Below are 24,322 nucleotides of genomic sequence, written 5' to 3' on the forward strand. Positions count from 1 at the left end.
CTTCAATGGGCCCTCTTGCGCTATATGCACTGTAGTCTGCCACATACACTGCCTGCCTGCCTAACTCCTGCCTAGCACTGATTATATGCAACTGGATTATTCCTCAGAAGGACTGTTAGTTCATATATATATATATATATATATATTTATATATATATATATATATATATATATGTTGTGGAATACCTATACTAACAGGACGTTCAATGGACCCTCTTGCACTATATGCACTGCAGTCTGCCACATACCCTGCCTCCCTGCCTAACTCCTGCTAATACCACTGAATATTTGCAGCTGGATTGGTCCTCAGAAGGACTGTTAGTTCAGTTGGATATACAGTACAGACCAAAAGTTTGGACACACTTTCTCATTTAATGATTTGTCTGTATTTTCATGACTTTGAAAATTGTACATTCACACTGAAGGCATCAAAACTATGAATTAACACATGTGGAATTATATACTTAGCAAAAAAGTGTGAAACAACTGAAAATATGTCTTATATTCTAGGTTCTTCAAAGTAGCCACCTTTTCCTTTGATGACTGCTTTGCACACTCTTGGCATTCTCTTGATGAGCTTCAAGAGGTAGTCATAGTCATGAAAATACAGAAAAATCTTTAAATGAGAAGGTGTGTCCAAACTTTTGGTCTGTACTGTATATATATATATATATATATATATATATATATATATATATATATATATATATATATATGTTGTGGAATACCAATACTAACTATAAACAAGCAAATCTCTCCCTGACTCAGCAGCACCTCTCCCTACTCTGCCTGTTTCCGGGGTAAACTGTAAAGAGCATAGCGGCGCCAGGTCTTACATAGACCTGATGAAGCTGTGCCGCCAGCCAATCACTGTAATGCCACAACCAACATGGCTCCGGCATTGCAGTGATTAGCAGGCAATTCCTGCATGTTCATTGGCTCTCTAAAGAATGCCAAACATGCAGTGAGGGGAACCGAGTTCCCGCCCGAGCAACCAGGAAATACTCGCCGAGCTAGTCGAGCACCGTGATACTTGGGCGAGTACCGAGCAGTGGCGAGCACGTTCACTCATCACTAATCATAACATGTTTTTTTTATTAATTAATTAATTAATTAATTAATTAATGATAGCATCAACATCAACTTGATACTTAATGAATTAAGAGTTGTTTTACTAGTAAGAGTGACTAAACTGTATTCAATTAATTTACTTTAATTCCCTCATGTATGCTTTCAAGTACCTAGCCTAATAATAATTAATTTATGCATAGTTATATCCTTTACTCTGGTCCCTTATTGTTGATCATAAAAACGTCATGGAAAGTAGCTCTTAACACTAGGACTACTGGACTCGTGACCCCGCCTAGAACTACTGAAAGGAGTCATTTTGACTCCTTGCTTGTTTTCGTTTATTTTTAGAGTTTCATTTGTGGTTATTTATTAATAATTATATTTTTTGTAATGTATTATTATTGTGAGATCCAACAGTAATGCTTTTGATTGTTTTTTTTCTGCTTTTCTTATTTTTCTACAGAAAATAACAATAATTATAATAGACGTTTTTCAAACATTTTTTTTTATTCAAGTGCACACATATAAACAACAACTGAAGAACAAAAAGCAGAGAAAATGTAGGTGGAGGAGCATAAAAATGAAAATATGGCGCAGAATTCACCTTCTAAACATTTGGTGTTTCGCATTTTAGGCATTGCCTTTGATTTATGGCAGTACATTGCCCACACAAAGACTTACCACAAGTCTTACAATTTCCGACAGATCTATTTTTCTTGCACTTTTCTTTGATCTGGCAAAATTTTGTTTGAACCATCACTTCTGAGCATGTAGAAACTTGGGACGTGGAACCCTTTTCCCTATCTGTGACATAAGGACCACTCAACTCTCTCACAAGCGTTTGCAAAAATGCCTTGCGTGACATTTTTTGGTGGGTAATCTCCTTGAATATTATCCATGCATTTATACCCGCAAAGTCTAAGGCATTTTCAAATGCATGAACAGGCCATCTCCTTGTGCATGTTCGTGTGGTATATTTTCGTGCCATCTGATCCACTACATCTACTCCATATTTTGTTTCATTGTAAAACTTTACCGTTTCTGGAGTTTTTTTAGCGGAATCAGACGCAACAACAACATCTGGATGGACGGAACTCAAAATGACAACATTTTTGTTGGGCTTTCCTTGATATACTGTAAGTGTAAAATTGTCTTCATTTCTAAACACTTTAGTGTTGTACAATTCCTCTTTCATGGATTTTATTTCTTTAGGCACTTCTCGCCTTATCTTGTTCAGTGTTCCCACGATGGTTGTTCCTTTGCTTTTTAGCTGTTTAGCTAATTTTACTGAAGTAAAATAATTATCGGTTGTAACATTGCGACCTTTTTTCCAAAACGGGTCCAATAACTTCATTACCACATGGTCAGCTAAACGGTCCTCAGCACGGCGTGTGTCATCTTTGCCTAGATAAGGGAAGCCATTTGCCAGATATTTGCTCCTCTTATCAACAGCTAGCCAATATTTGTGGCCATATTTATCTGGTTTGGAAGGCATGTACTGCGTGAATGGACACCTAGTTTTGCTTGGGAAAAGTTGCTCATCCACCATTATGTATGGGCCAGGTTTGTAACATGCAATACAATTTTCAATAAACCTGTCCCACACAGTAGAAAATAGAGCAAACTTGTCCGTTTGCAGTCTCTCCGATCGAGTAGATTTCTCATCAAATCTGAGAAATCTCATAATTTCAACAAAGCGGTCCCTAGACATTGTCGCTTTGCAAAACGGTATTCCCCAGTCATTACACCAAATACTGCTAATCGAGTGACGGTTCGTGCCAGATATTCCACGAGCATAGAATATCGCAATGAATGCATCTAGCTCCTCATCAGATAGAGTTTGTTCAGCATTACACAGTAATACAAGCAGGTAAAACACAAGGAAAATGTGAAAAGTTGACATGTAAATTGAACTACATCTATATGAACATCAGGGTAAATAAGACAGAGTGAAAAAATTATGCACAAAACTTTATAGCAACATTTAGTGACAAAAGGACCTCAAAATATAGTAGGGAGTCAAAATGACTCCCTTCAGTAGTTCTTGGTAAATTTTGAAAAAAACGCGCAAATTTTTCACCAAAATTATTTATTCTCACAAAATCTTTTTTCACATCATATTTGAGGAAAAGTCACCGAGTTTCAAGCCGGAATTCTGAAAAATGTAGTCACAGAAGAGAAATAAAAAACGAAAGGAGTCAAAATGACTCCATCAGTAGTTCTAGTGTTAAATTATAATTTGATTTTTTTTTACAGTTATTCACATAAGAAATGGCTATTTTATAAAACATAACTGGTCTATAGCATAGGGGAAAAAACATACAGTGCTGGCCAAAAGTATTGGCACCCCTGCAATTCTGTCAGATAATACTCAGTTTCTTCCTGGAAATGATTGCAATCACAAATTCTTTGGTATTATTATCTTCATTTAATTTGCTTGCAAGGAAAAAACACAAAAGAGAATGAAGCAAAAATCAAATCATTGATCATTTCACACAAAACTCCAAAAAAGGGTCAGACAAAAGTATTGGCACCCTCAGCCTAATACTTGGTTGCACAACTTTTAGCCAAAATAACTACGAACAACCGCTTCCGGTAACCATCAATGAGTTTCTTACAATGCTCTGTGCTGGAATTGTAGACCATTCTTCTTTAGCAAACTGCTCCAGGTCCCTGATATTTGAAGGGTGCCTTCTCCAAACTGCCATTTTGAGATCTCTCCACAGGTGTTCTATGGGATTTAGGTCTGGACTCATTGCTGGCCACCTTAGAAGTCTCCAGTGCTTTCTCTAAAACCATTTTATAGTGCTTTTGGAAGTGTGTTTTGGGTCATTGTCCTGCTGGAAGACCCATGACCTCTGAGGGAGACCCAGCTTTCTCACATTATGCTGCAAAATTTGTTGGTAGTCTTCAGACTTCATAATGCCATGTACACGGTCAAGCAGTCCAGTGCCAGAGGCAGCAAAGCAACGCCAAAACATCAGGGAACCTCCGCCATGTTTGACTGTAGGGGCCGTGTTCTTTTCTTTGAATGCTTCTTTTTTTTTCCTGTACACTCTGTGTTGATGCTTTTTCCCAAAAAGCTCTACTTTTGTCTCATCTGGCCAGAGAACATTCTTCCAAAACGTTTTAGGCATTCTCAGGTAAGTTTTGGCAAACTCCAGCCTGGCCTTTTTATGTCTCGGGGTAAGAAGTGGGGTCTTCCTCGGTATCCTACCATACAGTCCCTTTTCATTCAGACGTCAACGGATAGTACGGGTTGACACTGTTGTACCCTCGGACTGCAGGGCAGCTTGAACTTGTTTGGATGTTTGTCGAGGTTCTTTATCCACCATCCGCACAATCTTGCGTTGAAATCTCTCGTCAATTTTTCTTTTCCGTCCACATCTAGGGAGGTTAGCCACAGTGCCATGGGCTTTAAACTTCTTGATGACACTGTGCACGGAAGACACCGGAACATTCAGGTCTTTGGAGATGGACTTGTAGCCTTGAGATTGCTCATGCTTCCTCACAATTTGGTTTCTCAAGTTCTCAGACAGTTCTTTGGTCATCTTTCTTTTCTCCATGCTCAATGTGGTACACACAAGGACACAGGACAGAGGTTGAGTCAACTTTAATCAATGTTAACTGGCTGCAAGTGTGATTTAGTTATTGCCAACACCTGTTAGGTGCCACAGGTAAGTTACAGGTGCTGTCAATTACACGAATTAGAGAAGCATCACATGATTTTTCAAAGGGTGCCAATACTTTTGTCCACCCCCTTTTTTTAGGTTTGGTGTGGAATTATATCCAATTTGGCTTTAGGACAATTCTTTTTGTGTTTTTTTCATTGAAGACAAATTAAATGAAGAGAATAATACCAAAGAATTTGTGATTGCAATCATTTTCAGGAAGAAACTGAGTATTATCTGACAGAATTGCAGGGGTGCCAATACTTTTGGCCAGCACTGTATAGGCGTTTCACATCATTATAGTTGCTGCAGCTTTTACATATGACAATGATAAACTTGGTTAGTAAAAAAAGATTTATTTGTACTCAAGAAAATCAATTTAAAAGTCAAAGATATTTAGAACAGATTTAGTTTTTCAATACGAGACTATTGTTTCAGAATGTTGCGTGCCGATGTCTTAATGGCTATTACAGCATACAGATGTAATAAATATTACTAGTCCCACTGGCCTGTAGTGGAGGGAATTGCAAGAAACATCAGCAAAAACAAAGGTATATAGGGACTGGGTTGGCCCATCGTAACTACTGCATTGTGTCAATGGGTTCACTAATGTATAACTCATCTACAGTATATGATGACTAAACACAATAAATATGAACTAAAAAATCTAAGCTTTGTAAAACATTAATTTTAATATGCATTGGTATTCCCTAAAAAGTAGGTAAAGATAAATTAATCTTTTAGTCTATATAAATAGACATTTGAAATCAGGAATCCTCTCTTGCTGTGAGACAAGCCATGTGTCTGTAATGGAAGCCATATTGCTAGTAATTAATTTTGCAGGAACTAATAAGTAACAAATTGCTGCAAGAGATATTAAAAAAACTAAACAGGATTGGAAGGTGCAAAACCCTTTATTAGTGTTGAGCGAGCACTAAAATGCTCAGGTGCTCGAAGCTCGGGCCGAGCTCACCGTGATACTCGGGTGCTCGACCCAAGCAACGAGCCCAACGTTAGTCTATGGGAGACCCGAGCATTTTTGCGGCGGCACCCCCGGCAGTCTGTAGAAAGCCTAAAAAGTGCCCAAAACGGTAGTGACAGTGCTCAAATGACATGGGAACAGCATGGGGATCGCCCCAGGAAGCATTTCTGACCCCCAGGTCACTGCTGTCAACAACGTGGTCAGAGACATTAAGCCACTTTTAGGGGTTCACAATAAAACATACAAAAACGAAACTGAAACTGTTTTCCTGTGAGATATGTTAAGTAACATCCTTTCCAGGCTAAAGACTTGTGTATAAGGTAAAATAAATAACCAAAAACAAAAATACTCCTCCACACCTTGGCCTATGTTCACAAGTAGCATATTTTATGCGTTTTTGCACTTTTGTATTGCTTTCAACCGTGACAAATGCATTCACCGGGAAATGTCATTTTAACATTTTACAACCTAATCTGGCCATGTGCTGTGTGACACATGCATACAGTGCTTAAAAGACATGGGAACAGCATGGGGAAGACCCCTGGAAGCATCTCTCACACCCAGGTCACTGCCTAAAAGTGTGCCCATCAGAAGTGATCCTTGCCGCATCAGAAGATGAAGACTTTGCAACTATCCCCATTCATAGAATCATAGAATCATAAAATGGTAAAGTTGGAGGGGACCTCCTGGGTCATCTGGTCCAACCTCCTGCTCAAAGCAGGATTCACTAAATCATCTCAGACAGATGTCTGTCCAGCCTCTGTTTGAAGATGTCCATTGAAGGGGAATTCATCACCTCTAGTTGCAGCCTGTTCCACTCATTGATCACCCTAAGGATCAAGGATCAAGTCCTTGTCTCAGGGCAGTGTTCAATTGTACCTCCCCCATTCGTTGCAATGCAAGCACAAGTATGCAGCCTGCCACCCACCCACCCCCAGGCTGCAATACCATACTGCTTGCTTGCTTGCACTTGGAATTGGGCCTTTTAGGCATGTGGAGGTGGAATCTGGCCACCACGTCATGGCTGCGTCGGCGGCCTGGTATCCATACTCGGTTCCCAGCCGCCCGGCGACCGGGTGTTCACACTCGGTCCCCAGCCACACCGCGGCCGGGTGCACACGCTCGGACCCCAGCCTGGGGGCGGCCGGGTATCCATAAACAGTCCCCAGCCACCCCTATTTGAAGGACAGCCTAACCACAAACACGTGGACAAGTGAATGTGGCCAGGGATGGTCCATCTGACTGACGCCTTCACACTGGGTTAATATTGTGGAAGCCGGGACACAGTTGGACACTGGGATGCAACACGTCCTCCAGACATAGAATATTGCGGATCCTGTGTCAATCAGGCTTCAACACAAAGTTCAGAAGGTAGACAGCAGCAGTGGTCGGCCTCCTACAGAACGAGTAAATTATTCATGATCATGAGGCCATGAATCTCCTTAGCTTTCTGTTCCTTGGAATGCAAGCGCATGTATGTAGTAGCGGCTAGGCCTGAGGTGGTCAGAGTTTGGGCGCATATCCTACCTCCTCCGAGAATTGCTGGATGTTTTCCTGCTACTATCCCAGTTCTATGACTCCCATTAAAACAAAGCTTCAGGTGATGAATGATGGATGAGGTAGTGGCAAAGGAGAAAGAGCAGGAGGAACAGGGACCATTCACATCAATATCAGGCCAGTCAACCACACATGTCTTGTAGGATATGTTTCTGTACCAAAAGGAGCGGTTCGGCTACACAGTTATAAGGCATACAGAGAGTGCAATGCCTACCAAAAATTTCGAGGCACTCAAATGCCCCTTGGAAGTGACATGGAGGTCAGAGGGCCTTAACTAAACCATTTTTCCATTTATAGCAACTGGGACTCCTGTACACTGTTGGCCTAAGCAGTGAATGGAAGGCTTTCCAAAAATTATGAGGGACTGCAATGCCCCTTTAAACAGACGTGGATTACAGCATACTAAAAGCCTTCTACCCATTATTGGGGAGTGGGTCTCCCTTAGTGTTCGCCTATGCATTGAAAAGCAAAAGCTGACTAAAATTAGGAGGAAATGAAATACTCGTTGGAAGAGTCGTGGAAGTTAGAGGCAACTAAAATCAACATTTCAATGCCCCTTGGAAGAGTTGTGGGGTTCAGAATGATTTAACAAGACGGTTTTAATGCTCTTTGGAAAAGTGGTGGAGGTCGCAGTAGCTTAACAAGACGGTTTTAAAGCCCCTTGGAAGAGACGTGGAGGTCGCAGTAGCTTTACAAGATGGCTTTAATGCCCCCTGGAAGAGAGACGTGGAGGTCGCAGTAGCTTTACAAGACGGTTTTAATGCCCCCTGGAAGAGACATGAAGGTCGCAGTAGCTTAACAAGACGGTTTTAACTCCCATTGTAAAAGTGGTGAAGGTCGCAGTAGCTTAACAAGACGGTTTTAATGCCCCTTGGAAGAGACGTTGAGGTCGCAGTAGCTTAACAAGACGGTTTTAATGCCCCTTGGAAGAGAAGTGGAGGTCCCAGTAGCTTAACAAGACAGTTTTATTGCCCCATGGAGAAGTGTTGGAGGTCGCAGTAGCTTAAAAAGATGGCTTTAATGCCCCTTGGAAGAACGGTGGAGGTGGCAGTGGAATAAAAAGACAATATCAATGCCCCTTGGAAGAGTGGTGGAGGTCGCAGTAGCTTAACAAGATGTTTTTAATGCCCCTTGCAAGAGACGTGGAGGTCACAGTAGCTTAACAAGACGGTTTTAATGCCCCTTGGAAGAGACGTTGAGGTTGCAGTAGCTTAACAAGACGCTTTTAATGCCCCATGGAAGAGACGTGGAGGTCACAGTAGCTTAACCAGACGGTTTTAATGCCACTTGAAAGAGACGTAGAGGTCGCAGTAGCTTAACAAGACGGTTTTATTACCCCTTGGAAAAGTGGTGGAGGTCGCAGTAGCTTAACAAGACGGTTTTAATGCCCCTTGGAAAAGTGTTGGAGGTCGCAGTAGCTTAACAAGACGGTTTTAATGCCCCTTGGAAGAGACGTGGAGGTCCCAGTAGCTTAACAAGACAGTTTTATTGCCCCTTGGAGAAGTGTTGGAGGTCGCAGTAGCTTAAAAAGATGGCTTTAATGCCCCTTGGAAGAACGGGGGAGGTCGCAATGGATTCAAAAGACAATATCAATGCCCCTTGGAAGGGTGGTGGAGGTCGCAGTAGCTTAACAAGATGTTTTTAATGCCCCTTGCAAGAGACGTGGAGGTCACAGTAGCTTAACAAGACGGTTTTAATGCCCCTTGGAAGAGACGTTGAGGTTGCAGTAGCTTAACAAGACGCTTTTAATGCCCCATGGAAGAGAAGTGGAGGTCACAGTAGCTTAACCAGACGGTTTTAATGCCCCTTGAAAGAGACGTGGAGGTTGCAGTAGCTTAACAAGATGGTTTTATTGCCCCTTGGAAAAGTGGTGGAGGTCGCAGTAGCTTAACAAGACGGTTTTATTGCCCCTTGGAAAAGTGGTGCAGGTCGCAGCAGCTTAACAAGACAGTTTTAATGCCCCTTGGAGAAGTGTTGGAGGTCGCAGTAGCTTAAAAAGATGGTTTTAATGCCCCTTGGAAGAACGGTGGAGTTCGCAGTGGAATAAAAAGACAATATCAATGCCCCTTGGAAGAGTGGTGGAGGTCGCAGTAGCTTAACAAGATGGTTTTAATGCCCCTTGCACGAGACATGGAGGTCACAGTAGCTTAACAAGACGGTTTTAATGCCCCTTGGAAGAGACGTTGAGGTCGCAGTAGCTTAACAAGACGGTTTTAATGCCCCATGGAAGAGACGTGGAGGTCACAGCAGCTTAACAAGATGGTTTTAATGCCCCTTGGAAGAGACGTGGAGGTCGCAGCAGATTAACAAGACGGTTTTAATGCCCCTTGGAAGAGAAGTGGAGGTCGCAGCAGCTTAACAAGACGGTTTTAATGTCCCTTGGAAAACTGGTGGAGGTCGCAGTAGCTTAACTAGACAGTTTTAATGCCCTTGGAAGAATGGTGGAAGTCGCAGTGGAATAAAAAGAAAATATCAATGCCCCTTGGAAGAGTGGTGGAGGTCGCAGTTGCTTAACAAGATGGTTTTAATGCCCCTTGGAAGAGACGTGGAGTTCAGAGTGGTTTGACAAGACAGTTTTAATGCCCCTTGGAAAAGTGGTGGAGGTCGCAGTAGCTTAACAAGACGGTTTTATTGCCCCTTGGAAGGGACGTGGAGGTCAGAGTGGTTTAACAAAACGGTTTTAATGTCCCTTGGAAAAGTGTTGGAGGTCGCAGTAGCTTAACAAAACGGTTTTAATGCCCCTTGGAAGAGACGTGGAGGTCAGAGTGGTTTAACAAAACGGTTTTAATGTCCCTTGGAAAAGTGTTGGAGGTCGCAGTAGATTAACAAGATGGTATTAATGCCCCTTGGAAGAGACGTGGAGGTCACAGTAGCTTAACAAGACGGTTTTAATGCCCCTTGGAAGAGACGTGGAGGTCGCAGTATCTTAACAAGATGGTTTTAATGCCCCTTGGAGAAGTGTTGGATGTCGCAGTAGCTTATCAAGATGGTTTTAATGCCCCTTGGAAGAATGGTGGAGGTCGCAGTGGAATAAAAAGACAATATCAATGCCCCTTGGAAGAGTGTTGGAGGTCGCAGTAGCTTAACAAGACGGTTTTAATGCCCCTTGGAAGAGTAGTGGAGGTCACAGTAGCTTAACAAGATGGTTTTAATGCCCCTTACAAGAGCCATGCAGTACAGCATATTATAAACCAGGGATTGAAGCTTGAAGAGGACAATTTGCATATTCCAGGTGCCTTCTGGGAAAAGCGAAGAGTCTCCTTCAGCTAGAAGATCGTTGGGTACAGCCGGGACCAGCTGCTTGGAATGCATCGCCAAACCAGGGATTGAAGCTTGAAGAGGACAATTTGCATATTCCAGGTGCCTTCTGGGAAAAGCGAAGAGTCTCCTTCAGCTAGAAGATCGTTGGGTACAGCCGGGACCAGCTGATTGGAAAGCATCGCCAAACCGCACGCCTGATAGCGCGCGAATTTGTTTAATTTGTTCATCCTAGGGTATCACAAGAAAGATGACAGACATTAAGTCAGCAGGAACAAGGAGCAGCATGGCAGATGTGACAATCTACATGGTGAGCTGCAACATGTGCTACATGTTCACAGATCGACCAGAAGCTGAAACCAACTTCACCTGCCAGAAGTGTAGACTACTGGCTCTTTTAGAAGAAAAGGTGCGTGGACTGGAAGAAAGAATTGCGATATTAAAACTCATCAAGGAAAATGAAGACTTCCTGGACAGAACAGAAGCGTCACTACTGGTCACGGAAAGTGAAGGAAGCGTCAGAGAACCTCCAGAGGCAGACAAGTGGAGGCAAGTGACCAAAAGAAGCAAGAAGACCATGGAGACACCACCAACCACACAACTGAGAAACAGATTCCAAGGACTTGTGGAGGACAAAGATGGCACACCTAAGGATGAGGAACTACCAGCAAGCAAAAAAGAAAAGAGCACCCAGAAACACCCAGAAGCGACAAGAAAAAGGACAGCAAAGAAGGGAAGAAGAGTGGTGGTGGTGGGAGACTCACTACTGAGAGGAACAGAAGCAGCTATCTGCAGACCGGACATAACCGCAAGAGAAGTATGCTGCCTCCCAGGGGCTAAGAGTATGCTGCCTCCCAGGGGCGAAGATCAAGGATGTTACCGATAGGATACCGAAGCTCATCAGTTCCAAGGATGTCCACCCATTTCTTCTGATACATGTTGGCACCAATGACATGGCAAAGAAGGACCTACCGACAATCTGCAAGGACTTTAAAGCATTGGGGAAGAAAGTAAAAGAACTGAATGCGCTGGTAGTTTTTTCTTCTATCCTTCCAGTAGACTGGCATGGCATCAGGAGATGGAACAGGATCCTTGATGTGAACAACTGGCTGAGACGATGGTGCAGACAACAAGGATTTAGATTCCTGGACCACGGTGTGAATTACCTCTATGACGGACTCCTTGCCAGAGACGGACTACACCTCAACAAATCCGGGAAACACACATTCGCCAGGAGACTCGCAACACTCATCAGGAGGGCGTTAAACTAGAAGAAGAGGGGATGGGAAGAAAAACGCCGGACACGAACATGCAAACAGAGAACATACTAATGAAAGATATGAAGTGCGACAAAGAAGGTCCAAGACAAGATACTTGGAAGGGAGGTAAGAAAATTTCTAATACAATCCACAGGGAGAAGATTGGAACAAAACAAAATCGTGTAAACTGCGTGCTAGCAAATGCCAGGAGCCTGACAAACAAGATGGATGAACTGGAAGCAGAAATATCTACAGGTAACTATGACATATTGGGAATAACCGAGACATGGTTAGATGAAAGCTATGACTGGGCAGTTAACTTACAGGGTTACAGTCTGTTTAGAAGGGATCGAAGAAGTCGGAAAGGGGGTGGAGTCTGTCTATATGTAAAGACGTGTCTAAAGCCTACAATACGGGAGGATGTATGGGAGGGAAATGAGGAGGTCGAGTCCTTATGGGTGGAGATACATGGGGCAAAAAACAATAATAAAATTATCATAGGAGTCTGTTATAAACCACCAAATATAGCAGAAGCCACGGAAAGTCTATTAATGAGACAAATAGACGAAGTAGCAAAAAATAACGAGGTGATTATTATGGGGGACTTCAACTACCCCGATATAGACTGGGAAACCGAAAGCTGTAGATCTCAGAAAGGAAACAGGTTTCTGTCAATTATCAAAGACAATTATTTGTCACAACTTGTGCAGGAACCAACTAGAGGGACGGCCCTTTTAGACTTAATATTAACTAACAAGCCAGACAGAATAACTGAGGTGCAGGTCGGGGGGCACCTGGGAAATAGTGACCACAACATTATACAATTCCACATGTGCTTCAGTAGGGTGCCCAGCAAGGGAGTCACAAAAACACTGAACTTCAGGAGGGCAAAGTTTGATCAGCTAAGAGATGCCCTTCACCTTATAGACTGGGATAGTATCTTTAGTAATAGGAGCACGGATAGAAAATGGGAAATTTTCAAAACAGTCCTACATAGTCACTGTAGAAGGTACATACCTTATGGGAATAAAAGGGCTAGGAATAGGAGGAAGCCAATGTGGCTAAATAAGGAAGTCAAGAGGGCAATGAAAAACATAAAAAGGGCTTTCGGTAAACTTAAACAAGAAGGCAGCGAGGAAGCGCTAATATCTTATAGGGTAAAAAACAAAATCTGTAAGAAACAATAAAGAATAGCAAAAGAGGAGACAGAGAGACTAATTGCCAAGGAAAGTAAAACGAATCCCAAACTGTTCTTTAACTATATAAACAGTAAAAGGATTAAAACTGATGGAGTTGGCCCATTGAAAAATAACCTGGGTAAAATCATAGAGGGCGATGAGAGTAAAGCAAACCTACTCAATAGCTTCTTCTCCACTGTTTTCACAAAAGAAAACAATTTATCGGAGGAAATGCAGAGTGATAAAGTAAACCCTCCGCTAAATATCACCCACCTAACCCAGGAGGAAGTTCAGAAACGCCTAAATAATATCAAAATAGACTAGTCACCAGGCCCAGATGACATACACCCCCGGGTACTAAAAGAATTAAGTAATGTGATAGACAGGCCGCTGTATCTTATATTCAAGCACTCTTTATGGACAGGGACTGTCCCACTAGACTGGCGCCAAGCAAATGTGGTACCAATATTCAAAAAGGGGTCTAAAAGTGACCCTGGGAACTATAGACCAGTCAGCTTAATGTCTGTTGTGGGTAAATTGTTTGAAGGATTTCTTAGAGATGCTATTGTAGAATATCTTAATGATAATAACTGTCTAACTCCATATCAACATGGATTCATGAGGGATCGCTCCTGCCAAAAAAAACTGATCGCCTTCTACGAGGAGGTGAGCTCACAGCTGGACCGGGGAGAGTCAGTGGATGTTGTATACCTTGACTTCTCCAAAGCGTTTGATACCGTGCCACACAAAAGGTTGGTCTATAAAATGAGAATGCTTGGTCTGGGGGACAATGTGTGCAAGTGGGTAAATATCTGGCTGAGTGATAGAAAGCAGAGGGTGGTTATCAATGGAGTAAGCTCAGGGTGTGTCAGGGTTACTAGCGGGTGCCTCAAGGGTCTGTCTTGGGCCCTATATTATTTAATATATTTATTAATGATCAAGTGGAAGGGTTGCATAGTAAAATAGCAATATTTGCAGATGATACTAAACTTTGTAAAGTAGTTAATACAGATGAGAATAGGGCACAGCTACAGGAGGATTTAGATAAATTGGGGAGTTGGGCCAAAAAATGGCAAATGGGGTTCAATGCCAATAAATGTAAGGTCATGCACATGGGAAAGAAAAACAGCAGTCACCCATACATATTAAATGGGAAACCGTTGGGGAAATCTGACATGGAGAAGGACCTGGGCGTCTTGGTTAATAGCAAATTAAATTGGAGTGCCCAGTGTCAGGCAGCAGCTGCGAAGGCAGATAGAGTCATGGCATGCATCAGAAGAGGAATAGGGGCATATGATGAGAACATTGTTCTTCCTCTGTATAAAGCGCTGGTAAGGCTGCACTTAGAATATTGTGCACAGTTCTGGGCTCCGGTGCTCAGGAAAGACATATTGGAGCTAGAGAGGGTACAAAGGAGGGCGACTAAGGTAATAAAGGGAATGGAGGGACTAGAATACCCAGAGAGGTTGTCAAAATTAGGCCTATTTACGTTGGAAAAGAGAAGGCTTAGGGGAGACCTCATAAACATGTAGAAATACATCAGGGGGCAGTACAGAGATCTCTCCCATGACCTGTTTATACCAAGGATGGTGACAAAGACGAGGGGGCACACTATGCGTCTGGAGGAAAGGAGGTTCCTGCACCAGCATAGAAGGGTATTCTTTACGGTCAGAGCCGTGAGACTCTGGAACTCTCTGGGAGAGGAAGTGGTGATGTCCAACTCACTTAATGAGTTCAAGAGAGGCCTGGACGCCTTTCTTGAGAACAATAAAATTACATCTTATGCTTAGTGATAGTTAATTAATCCAGGGATTTAATCTGACTGCCAGATTGGTGTCGGGAACTGAATTTTTCCTCAATGATGTAAATTGGCCTATACCGCATGGTTTTTTGTTGCCTTCCCCTGAATCAACGCTGCGGAATAGCTGCAGTGCACAAGAAATAGACTGAACTGGATGGACGCTTGTCTTTTTTCGGCCTTATAATCTATGTAACTATGTAACTATGTAACTAAATACGTTATTCCCATTATTGGGGAGTGGGTCTCCCATAGTCTTTGCCTACGCCTTCCAAGCAAAAGCTGCCAAAAATTAGGACGGAGGAACTTGCAGTGCTGGCAACATGGACAATAGTCACCCTGGTGTTATTGTGGTGGTGGAGGCTGAGGATAAGGAGAAGAGCAAAAAACTGCCGAAATGAGGATGCGTATACCCATGTGTTGTCGTGAAGCGGTGCATGGGAATACACCTCCCGAAATAACACAGTGGATTTGACTTTATGTTACTCTGCTGCCATTTGGTGGTGATGAGAAGTCTGGTCCAATCCAGCCCTTGTTCATTTTGATAAGGGTCAGCTTGTCAGCATTGTCAGTTGACAGGCGAGTGCGCTTATCAGTTATAATTCCCCCAGCGGCACTAAAAACACGCTCCGATAACACGCTAGCGGCAGGGCAGGCCAGGACCTCCAAGTCGTACAGAGCGAGTGCATTCCAAGTGTCCAACTTGGATGCCCAATAATTAAAAGGCACAGAGGAGTCACGGAGGACGCTGGTACGGCCGGCAAGGTACTCCCTCACCATCTTTTGAAACTTTCCACTCCTTGTGAGAGTACCCCACACCTCAGGGCCTGTAAGCTTGGTGGGTCTCAGAAAACTGTCCCAGAATGTTGACAGTGTTCCCCTGCCTCTGCTGGATTGGAGTTGCATCTCTCTCACCTGTACGCCTTGGTTGGTCAACGAACTGTGACCTCTGCCGCTAGCGTGTTCAGATGGGAATTTTTTTAATAGTTCTGCAGCAAGGGCCTTCTGGTACTGCCACATTTTTGCAGACCTCTCCACCTCAGGAATAAGAGAGTGAAAGTTCTCCTTGTAGCGGGGGTTTAAAAGTGTCACCAACCAGTAATGACTGTCACCCAACATTTTGACAACACCAGGGTCACGGTTAAGGCAGCGTAACATAAAGTCAGCCATGCATGCCTGACTGGTAACGGGCAAGACTTCCGTGTCCTCACCAAGATGACGACTGACCATGCTCTCCTCCTCCTCCTCCTCCCCCCTGTCCTCAGGTCACCCACGCTGAACCGACTGTATGACAGTTGCACAGGTACTACCGTCTACAGCGCATGATACCAGCTTCTGTTCTTCCTCCTCCTCCTTTTCTTCTCCCTCATTGTCCCCAAATGCACGTTGGGATGAGATGAGGCTTGGCTGTGTGTAATCGCCCATTACGGCTTCTTGATCCATCTCATCATACTCTAGCTGCAATGCCTCCTCTTTAATTCTCTGCAGAGAGCGTTGCAAAAGTCAGACAAGTGGGATGCCGATGCTAATGATGGCGTCATCGCCACTCACCATCTTGGTGGACTCCTCAAAGTTTGTCAGGATGGTACATATGTCAGACATCCAGGTCCACTCCAGAGGTCTTATGTGTGGAGTCTGACCTGAATATCGACTGCCTTGTTGCAGCTGGTATTCCACAACTGCTCTCTTCTGCTCACAAATCCTTTGCAACATGTGGAGGGTAGAGTTCCAACGTGTGGGGACATCACACACCAGTTCGTGTGACGGAAGCTGCAAATGTTGCTGCAACACAGCAAGGGCGGCAGAAGCTGTAGCCGACTTCCGTAAATGAGCTGACAGGCAGCATACTTTGACGAGCAGATCTGGTAACTCAGGGTACGATTTAAGAAACCGCTGAACCACGAGGTTAAGCACATGAGCCAGGCATGGTACGTGTGTGATCTCGCCTCGCCTCAGAGCCGCCACCAGGTTACGGCCATTGTCCCACACGACCATGCCTTTATGTAGGTTCAGCGGTCTCAGACACAGATCAGCCTGCTCTTTCACAGCTGTCCACAACTCACAAGCAGTGTGAGGTTTATCACCTAAGCTTATGAGTTTCAGCACAGCCTGTTGCCGCTTGGCTGAGGCAGTACTGCAGTGCTTCCAGCTTGTAACTGATGAGTTGATATCTGAGATGGAGGCTGAACATGAGGAGGAGAAGGAGGATTATGTGCAGGAGCTGTACACTGTGGGGACAACTCTGACTGACAGGGCCCGCAATCCTCGGTGTGGGGAGGATGTGTTCCGCCCCAAGGTCTGACTGGGTCCCAGCTTCCACTATGTTTACCCAGTGTGCCGTCAGGGACATGTACCGTACCTGGCCACAAGCACTTGTCCACGTGTCCGTTGTTAGGTGGATTCTCCCAGTAACTGCGTTGTTGAGGGAACGGCAGATGTTTTGGGACACGTGCTTGTGTAGTGCGGGGATGGCACACCGGGCAAAATAGTGTCAGCTGGGGACCGAGTACCGAGGGACAGCCACCGCCATAAGGTTGCGGATGGATTACGTCTCCACCAGCCTAAAAGGCCGCATTTCTAACGCAAGCAGTTGTGAAATGGGTGAATTTAGGACTGTGGCCCGTGGTGCGTTGGCTGCGAATTTGCACTTTCGTTCAAAGCTCTGGGATATGGACAATTGAATGCTGCGGTGGGACGTGGACGTGGACGTTGATGCTGTTTCTTGAGAAACGGCCATAACAATTGAAGACTGAGAGGAGGGGACATTTTTGCATGAAGTATGGACAGGGGATTGCCTTGCATGCAAAACAGGGGGTTATATTACACGCAGTAGAAGAAGCAGTGGCGACACCCACTGACACTGGTCGTGGACCATGAAGTTCACCCCACAAAGTCGGGTGCTTTGCTGACATGTGTATGATCATGCTGGTGGTGGTCAGGCTGGTAGTTTTGTCACCCCTGAAGATGCTGGCATGGCAGGTGGTACTAATGGCCTTTTTTTGATTATCAGCAGAGTTTTTAAAAAAATTCCAGACTCTGGAAGACCTACCGGCTGTACTGGCAACGTCCTTCGTGTTGGTGTTACGGGGAACTGTTGCCCGCCTTCTGTGTGCGGCCACCACACTGCTTCTTCCTGCCTGTTGGGTACTCTTCCTCCCTCCCCCTGTGTGCTGCTGGCCTTGCTCTGTGTGTCCTCCTGCCACGTTGGGTCAGTTACTAGATCATCCACCACCTCCTCCTCTTCCACTTGCGCCCCACGATCCTCCTCCTCACTTCTTGGCAATTGTCTTGTCATCGTCCACCTCTTGTGACAAATTGCCAGCATCGACTTCCTGTGGCCGTGGCTGTTCAAATATTTGGGCATCGCTACATGGAATCTGCTCTTCCACCACTTCAAGCGGAGGAGGCGAGGGGCACAAATATGGAAATGGACCAGTGAAAAGCTCTTCAGAGTGTCCAAGTGTGGAATCAGTTGCTGTCTGACGACACTCGGCATGGTGGGAGGAAGGAGCATCAGGGTGAGGAGGAGTATGTGGTCGAGACTCACGGCTACTAAAACTTGACCATGTGGAAGACAGACCGGAGGTGGTGGTGCCCAGGTAACTGGAAGTATTATTTGCTATCCATCAGTTGATGCCATCAGTGGAGTTGATACCAAAAAGTTCTATTTTGGTCTCATCTGATCACATGACCTTCTTCCACGCCTCCTCTGGACCATCCAGAGAGTCATTGGCGAAATTCAAATGTGCCTGAACATGTGCTGGCACGAGCAGGGGGACCTTGTGTGCCTTGCAAGATTTTAATCCATGACTGCGTAGTGTATTACTAACGGTAATGTTTGATACTGTGGTTCCAGCTCTCTTCAGGTCATTGACCAGGTCTTCCCATGTAGTTCTGGGCTGATTCCTTAAGTTTCTCAGAATCATCCTCACCCCACGAGGAGAGATCTTGGATGGAGCGCCAGACCGAGGAAGATTGACAGTCATCGTGTGTTTCTTCCATTTTATACTAATTGTGCCAACAGATGTTGCCTTCTTATCCCAGCCTTGTGCAGGTCTACAATTTTGTCTCTGGTGTCCTTAGACAGCTCTTTGGACTTGGCCATGGTGGAGAGGTTGGAGTGTGATTGATTTGAGTGGGTGAACAAGTGTTTTTTATACAGGTAACAAGTTCAAACAGGTGCAATTAATAAAATTAATAAGTGCATAGTAGGAGGGCTACTTAAAGAAAAACTAACAGGTCTGTGAGAGCCAAAACTATATCTGGTTGGTAGATGATCAAGTACTTATTTCATGTAATAAAATGCAATATAAAAATCATGCATTAACTTTAACTTCCTGGCTGATGTCTTGAGATGTTGCTTCAGTATTGCCACATAATCTTCTTTTCTTATGATGCCATCTTTTTTGTGAAGAGCACCATTCACTCCTGCAGCAAAAAATCCCACTTCATGATGCTGCCACCCTCGTGTTTTACAGTTGGGATGGTGTTCTTAGGCTTCCAAACTTCTCTTTTTTTCCTCCAAACGTAGCGATGGTCATTATGCCCAAAAAGTTTAATTTTAGTTTCATCAGACCACAGGACATGTCTCCAAAAATTAAGGTCTTTGTTCCTGTGTGCATTTGCAAACATTAACTGGCTTTTTTTATGTTTCTTTTGGAGTAATGGCTTCTTCCTGGCAGAGTGGCATTTCAGCCAATGTTGATACATTACTCGTTTCACTGTGGATATTGACACAATCTTACCAGCTTCCACCATCATCTTCACAAGGTATTTTGCATTTGTCCTTGGGTTGATATGCACATGTCGTACCCAAGCACGTTCATCTCTGGGACACACAACACGTCTCCGTCCACGGCATGATGGCTGGACATTCCCATCTTGTTTGTACTTGCGTATAATTGTTTGTACAAATGAACAATTCACCTTCAGTAATATTGAAATTGTACCCAAGGATGAGCCAGACTTGTGCAAGTCCACAATTCTCTTCCTGATATCTTGGCTCATTTTTTTCAACTTTCCCATGATGCAACACAAAGACGCAGTGTGTTTCAGGTGTGCATTAAAATACATCCACGGGTGTGTCTGTAATTAACTCAGATGTTGCCAAAAAAACTATCACAGGCTTCCAAACACATGACATCATCTTATGGGCAGTCCAGAATTCTTTAAAGGCATAGTAATATTAGTGTATATAAACTTTTGACTTTGCCGTAATAAAAATGGCTTAAAACATTCTCGCTCTCTCATTATTCTGACATTTGGCAAATATTAAAAATTATTGTAATCCTAACTGACCTAAAACGGGAAAGGTTTATTCTGATTTCATGTCAGATATTGAGAAAAACATGCATATGTGTCTTTTTACATAGTGTATGTAAACTTTTCGTTTCAACTGTGTTTTTAGAGTTAACAAATCTGCAGTCAGGAGCTAAAATCAAATATCGTACATTTAAAAATGGATTTGGTATAAAGCTCAAGAACTCAAGTGTTCATTTATGGTACATGGTCTTAAAAAGACAAAAAGTATGATATAATCAATATTATTGATACATTGCTCGAGATTCCTCACATGTATCAAAGCTGTCAAAAAGTCGCAAATCATGCACACCGTATTTAAAACTCTGTTTTCTCCGTCACAAGGATCACATATACGTTGTCATAAAATACTGCCATTTCTGGCCTCCTTTAAAAAAATGTTTCAGTGTGTCAGTGAAGCAATTCACACCAGTTTGCTGTTCAAACTACTTACCTACAGGCCAGGTATTTAAAACTCTGTTTTCTTCGTCACACGGATCACATATACGTTGTCAGAAAATACTGCCATTTCTGGCCTCCATTAAAAATTTCCTTTACTGTGTCAGTGAAGCAATTCACAACAGTTTGCTGTTCAAACTACTTACCTACAGGCCAGGTATTTAAAACTCTGTTTTCTCCGTCACACGGATCACATATACAGTACAGACCAAAAGTTTGGACACACCTTCTCATTTAAAGATATTTCTGTATTTTCATGACTTTGAAAATTGTACATTCACACTGATGGCATCAAAACTATGAATTAACACATGTGGAATTATATACTTAACAAAAAATTGTGAAACTGAAAATGTTTGTTATATTCTAGTTTCTTCAAAGTAGCCACCTTTTGCTTTGATGACTGCTTGGCACACTCTTGGCATTCTCTGGATGAGCTTCAAGGGGTAGTCACCGGAAATGGTTTTCACTTCACAGGCGTGCCCTGTCAGGTTTAATAAGTGGGATTTCTTGCCTTATAAATGGGGTTGTGACCATCAGTTGTGTTGTGCAGAAGTCTGGTGGATACACAGCTGATAGTCCTACTGAATAGACTGTTAGAATTTGTATTATGGCAAGAAAAAAGCAGCTAAGTAAAGAAAACCGAGTGGCCATCATTACTTTAAGAAATGATGGTCAGTCAGTTTGAAAAATTGGGCAAACTTGGAAAGTGTCCCCAAGTGCAGTTGCAAAAACCATCAAAAAAACTGGCTCACATGAGGACCGCCCCAAGAAAGGAAGACCAAGAGTCACCTCTGCTTCTGAGGATAAGTTTATCTGAGTCATCAGCCTCAGAAATCGCAGGTTAACAGCAGCTCAGATTAGAGACCAGGTCAATGCCACACAGAGTTCGAGCAGCAGACACATCTCTAAAATAACTGTTAAGAGGAGACTTTGTGCAGCAGGCCTTCATGGTAAAATAGCTGCTAGGAAACCACTGCTAAGGATAGACAACAAGCAGAAGAGACTTGCTTGGGCTAAAGAACACAAGGAATGGACATTAGACCAGTGGAAATCTGTGCTTTGGTCTGATTAGTCCAAATTTGAGATCTTTGGTTCCAACCACCGTGTCTTTGTGCGACATAGAAAAGGTGAACGGATGGACTTTACATCCCTGGCTCCCACTGTGAAGCATGGAGGAGGAGTTGTGATGGTGTGGGGGTGCTGTTATGATCTGCAACATGAACTAAGGAAAGATAGGGGAAAGCTGTCCCTACAGTAAAACTAAGCTGAATCCCTACGATGTAGAGGGCTGCCTGTTCCTAGCGAACAGACCCACCTTAGTCCTCGGCTAGTCTGAACGAAGACCTATAGCATTAAGGGAGGGGTCCCTAAAAGAACTATGAAAGAAAAAACAATGAAAAGACAAAGTAGCACTCTGTAACGCTGAGTATGTGAGAGGTATTCACATTGTTAGGTCCTGACATCGCGAAACGCCTTATCGCGGCTGTCAGGTACACATGAATTGGCCAATTTATGCACTAAGATTTCTCATTTATTTCTATATTCTACAGCAGTAATGTTATTCATATTTCATACTTCATATTTACATGCGCTAAAAAAAAATGTCAAATATTTTTCATTTATTTCTATTTTCTACAGCAGTAATGCTATTCATATTTCATTCTTCATATTCACATACTCGGCGTTACAGAGTGCTACTTTGTTTTTTCATTGTATATGGAGGTAGCTCCTCTTAGTAAGCACCTGTTCACACCTATTTCTTATAGTGGAAGTGCCGTCATTTTCTTTGTTCCTAAAAGAACTAAGGACTGGGACAAAAAAATGGGACACCTCCTAAACAGAGAAGTAGTTGCAGAACACAAAAAGACAAACTGACAAAAAGGTACTAGAGGTCCCAGAAGGACCAAGCGAACTGACAAAAAAAGGCACAGAAGCACCTGGCTAGAGAAACAGTCAAACACTGAAGTCCAGCACAGAAAAAAGGGCGGAGCTTGAATATAAAGGCAGATGGTCATGTGACCGCAAAACACAAGATGGAAAAAACAAACAGGAGGGTTCTAACAGTACCCCCTCTTTTGTGAAGATCCACCGGATCCTCCAGGCCCAGGCTTGTCCGGAATCCTCTTGTGTAAAACTTTAACAAGCCTAGGAGCAGAGACATCATCCGTCCTTACCCAGGAGCTGTCTTTGGGACCGAAACCCTTCCAGGAGATGAGATACTGTAATCTCCCTCTATGCCATCTAGAAATCAAGATGCGAGAAATTTCATATTCGCCGTATTCCACCACAGCAGGAACTGTGACAGTGGCATCCCTATCTGATACATCAGCCTTTTTCAACAAGGAAACATGAAACACAGGATTAATCTTCCAGGAAGTAGGGACATCCAACCTAACAGCAGAAGGGTTAACAACCTGAAACACTTTCAATGGACTCTCAAACTTAGGACCCAGTTTTTTAGAGTGAATCCTCAACCACAGGTTCTTCGAGGACAACCAGACCATGTCACCCACAGTAAACAAAACCTCCTTACGTTTCCTGTCGAAATACTTCTTGGACTTCTTGTTAGCCTCTTGAAGGTTGCAATGTACATTAGTCCAAACTCTCTCCAAATCACCGGAAAAATTATCCTTCACTGGCACCGCCGACCCCAATTTGGAGAATGAATCAAAAGACGGATGTCTCCCAGTACAACAAAAAAAAGGAGAACACACAGCAGAGGAGGATGTATGATTGTTCAGAGCAAATTCTAAGGCCACACCTCTTGATTGTCCGCCACAAAACAATGCAAAAACTATTCAACATCCTGGTTCTTTCTTTCAGTCTGTCCATTACACTCAGGATGATAACCAGACGAAAATGACAAATGGACTCCCAACCTGTCACAAAAAGCACGCCAAAAGCGAGCCACAAACTGAGGTCCTCTATCAGAAACAATATCCGTGGGAACGCCATGGAGCTTGACAATCTCCTTCCAAACACCTTAGAGAGTGTCTTGGTGCAGGGCAACTTAATTAATGGAACCAAATTACACATCTTACTAAAGCGGTCCACGACCACCCAGATGACAGTAAAACCCTCGGACACAGGAAGATCAGTAATAAAATCCATTGTGAGATGCGTCTAAGGCGGACTAGAAACCTCCAGAGGGCAAAACAACCCCGCAGCATGTGTATGTGAAGCCTTTGACCTAGCACACACAGTACATTGACGCACCCACTTGATGACTTCTTTCTGCCATCCAGGCCACCAAAAACTGCGACTGATAAGTCTCTTAGTCACCGAAATTCCTGGATTACCTGCTAACCGAGACTCATGACACTCCACAAACGAATCTCTCCTAAAGGCTCAAGGCACGAACAACCTCCCATGGGAAGTGTTAGATGGAGCATCATCTTGAGCTTTCAGAATCCCATTCTCCAACAAGGAGTACAATGCTGCCACCACAACTCCTTTCTGTAAAATGCTCTCCTCTTCCTCGGCACCGACTGTAGGAGAGAAGCTGCGAGATAAAGCATCGGCTTTAACATTCTTAGTACCAGGGATATAGGTAACAGAAAAATGAGACCAAGAAAAAAAAAGTGCCCACCTAGCTTGACAGGCATTCAAGCACTTGGCAGCATCCAGATAGATCAAATTCTTATGATCTGTGAAAACCTGAATAGGAAATCTAGCGCCTTCCAAAAAATGACGCCAATGTTCAAACGCGAGTTTAATAGCCAGCAACTCCCGATTTCCAACATCATAATTCAGTTTGTTTTCCGAAATTTTTTTCGAAAAGAAGGCAC

This window comes from Phyllobates terribilis, unplaced genomic scaffold (genome assembly GCF_046119375.1).
Source record: "Phyllobates terribilis strain yellow unplaced genomic scaffold, ASM4611937v1 Scaffold_3__8_contigs__length_932513732, whole genome shotgun sequence".
NCBI classification, from domain to species: Eukaryota; Metazoa; Chordata; class Amphibia; order Anura; family Dendrobatidae; genus Phyllobates; species Phyllobates terribilis.